The following is a 3,247-nucleotide window of genomic DNA, read 5'->3' as shown; positions in this document are numbered from 1 at the left end:
ACGGAGAGGTATCTCGGGGCCCACTCGGTAATACAACATCACACACAAGCCTTGCAAGCAATGTGACTTAGTGTAAGTTGTGGGATCTTGTATTACGGAACGAGTAAAGAGACTTGCCGGTAAACGAGATTGAAATAGGTATGCGGATGCTGACGATCGAATCTCGGGAAAGTAACATACCGAAGGACAAAGGGAATGGCATACGGGATTATATGAATCCTTGGCATTGAGGTTCAAACGATAAGATCTTCATAGAATATGTAGGATCCAATATGGGCATCCAGGTCCCGCTATTGGATATTGACCGAGGAGTCACTCGGGTCATGTCTACATAGTTCTCGAGCCCGCAGGGTCTGCACACTTAAGGTTCGACGTTGTTTTATGCGTATTTGAGTTATATGGTTGGTTACCGAATGTTGTTCGGGGTCCCGGATGAGATCACGGATATCACGAGGGTTTGCGGAATGGTCCAGAAACTAAGATTGATATATAGGATGACCTCATTTGGTTACCGGAAGGTTTTCGTGCATTACCGGAAAGGTTTCGGGCTCATCGGTAGTGTACTGGGAGTGCCGGGAGGGGTGCCGGGGATCATCAGGAGGGGTGTCAAGCCCCAAGGGGTCTCATGGGCTATGGGAAGAGATAAACCAGCCCCTAGTGGGCTGGAATAAGTTCCCACTAAGGCCCATAAGGTTTGAGAAGGAAAAAACACAAGGTGGAAAGAGTTTCCAAGTGGGAAGGTGGAATCCTACTCCAAGTAGGATTAGAGTAGGACTCCTCCACCTCCAATTTCGGCCAAACCTTTAGGTTTTGAGGCTTGTTCCTCCCCTCCCTCCCTCCTATATATAGTGGGGTTTTAGGGCTGATTTGAGATAACTTTGCCACGGCAGCCCGACCAAATACCTCCACGGTTTTTCCTCTAGATCGCGTTTCTGCGGAGCTCGGGCGGAGCCCTGCTGAGATTAGATCACCACCAACCTCCGGAGCGCCGTCACGCTGCCGGAGAACTCATCTACCTCTCCGTCTCTCTTGCTGGATCAAGAAGGCTGAGATCATCGTCGAGCTGTACGTGTGCTGAACGCGGAGGTGCCGTCCGTTCGGCACTAGATCGGATCGGATCGTGGGACGGATCGCGGGACGGTTCGTGGGACGGTTCGCGGGGTGGATCGAGGGACGTGAGGACGTTCCACTACATCAACCGCGTTTCCTAACGCTTCTGCTGTGCGATCTACAAGGGTACGTAGATCGGAAATCCCCTCTCGTAGATGGACATCACCATGATAGGTCTTCATGCGCATAGGAAAATTTTTGTTTCCCATGCGACGTTCCCCAACACCCAGCGCCGCCGACACTGCCAAAGGCCAGGACGGGGCGCGGGATCACCTGCTTGACGTCGTCGGAGAAGTCCATCGCCGCCTGATCCCGATCTACGGTTGACGGGCGCGCCACTCCGCCTGAACTCCCGCCAGCCCCGCCATCAGCGTGCGACACGCAACGTCGATCACCCGGAACAGCAGAACCACCGTCCCCGAACACCGCGCTGGCCGTCATCGTGCAGGACCATCCCGGCTGGATGGCTGGGCCACACCTTCACCAGCCTCTCGGCTGCCGATAAACAACAGGTACGAGTACAAGCAAACGCAAGCACGAGATGAAGCAGATCGCGAAGAAGCAAGTAGGGTTTGCAGATCCTTGCCTAGCTAGTAGAAGAGCTCGCCGACGTTCTACGCCGTCTTGGCTGACGTCTCTAGGAAGAAGAGGCCGTTCCGCTCCGCGTACTCCAGCGCCTCCTGTTCGCTCGCATTCAGCAAAAACAGAGATGATGATGTGTTTGACTGACAGATGCAACACTGGGCTCTGAAATTTTTGTGTGCAAACATGTCGTAAGTAAATATCTGTGTGCCAACCTTCTTTTTTTCAGATCGACCTTGTTGCCCACTAACACCATCACCAGATGCCGGTTCCCTGTTCGGATGTGTAGAAAAACCTAAGCGCTGGCATGCATTGTTGAGTTCCAGCGATGAGATGGAAGTACATGAGACGTGTTCAGTTATACTATATACCTTGTCTCTAAAACTCGTTGACCCACCTCTTTGCTCAGGTGTACGAATCCTGACGCCCACGCAGGAAAAATCGAATGAATTAATGATCGAAGAGAAGGCAAGGCGGTGCAATTAGTTTTAGTTTCCATCATCAGACGCGATCGACTCATCCGACGCATATTCAGAGAATATATCACTCAACGAAATTAATTTCCAAGGAGAAGAGAGGATCTCTCTCACCGTGCTAGTGATGTTGTAGACGACGACAGCGGCGGCGGCACCGCGGTAGTACATGGGGGCGAGGCTGTGGTAGCGCTCCTCGCCGACGGTGTCCTAGATGTTGAACCTGACGGTGGCGTCCTCGCCGACGTCGCTCACGGGGAGCGCGTGCGAGAAGAAGGCCGCCCCGATGGTCGACTACTCGCACTCGTAGTATAGCCCCTTGGCGAACCGGACCACGATGTTGGTCTTCCCGGCGCTAAGGTCTCCCAGGAGCACCTGCACACGCACCCATGCACGCAAATCCGGTCACTGAGCATGGGCGGGAGCACCCCGATCCCGCCGCCGCGGGTGACGAGCTCGAGCAGGGCGCCAAGGCGGGGACGGTGCGAAGTAGGAGGTGCCGGGCCGGAAGGGCGCCCACTCGGGCTCGGACATGCAGGCCATGGCGCCGTCGATGGCCTCCTCCAGCCGCCGCTTGAGCGCGCCCGCGCCCTCCCTGGTCGCCGGTGACGCCCCCGCCGTGTCCAGCTCTAGCACCATCGCGCCCCCCGCGCCCGGGCCAACAACCGCCAGGACATGGTCGCTGCTACTGCAACAAAAGACCTTCCAACGACGTCAGAAATAGGCGTGTTGACGGGAGATTATTCTTGTCTTGATCTTCCTTGGCAAGCGATCCTCCTCCCCGGCAACGGCGCCAGAAACATACTACGGCACCAGGAATCCTTCTGCTACGGCTACGCCTTAAGGGACTTCCTAGGCAAATATGCAAAGGATTTCCCCCGTGGCCTTGGAGCCTTGCGTTGGTGTTCCCTCGAAGCGGAAAGGGTGATGTAACGCAGCGGTGGTAAGTATTTCCCTCAGTTTGAGATCAAGGTATCGATCCAGTGAAGGAGTATCACAAGTGCCTGCACAAACATAAAAAGCTTCCTCCCAACGCTATGAAGGGGTTGTCAATCCCTTATAGATTGTTCGCCAAGTGAGAA

The 3,247-nt window shown here is 54.7% G+C and overlaps 1 pseudogene; it reads right to left on the bottom strand.

The window, feature by feature from the left end:
• Nucleotides 1–1,501: 1,501 nt before the first annotated feature.
• On the bottom strand, nt 1,502–2,804 carry LOC123405676 (annotated as a pseudogene).
• Nucleotides 2,805–3,247: the final 443 nt, after the last annotated feature.

Source organism: Hordeum vulgare, chromosome 6H (assembly GCF_904849725.1).
Source record: "Hordeum vulgare subsp. vulgare chromosome 6H, MorexV3_pseudomolecules_assembly, whole genome shotgun sequence".
Classification (NCBI taxonomy): domain Eukaryota; kingdom Viridiplantae; phylum Streptophyta; class Magnoliopsida; order Poales; family Poaceae; genus Hordeum; species Hordeum vulgare.
Note: the sequence above shows the minus strand (reverse complement) of the source record. Positions and strands in the feature narration are given on the sequence as shown.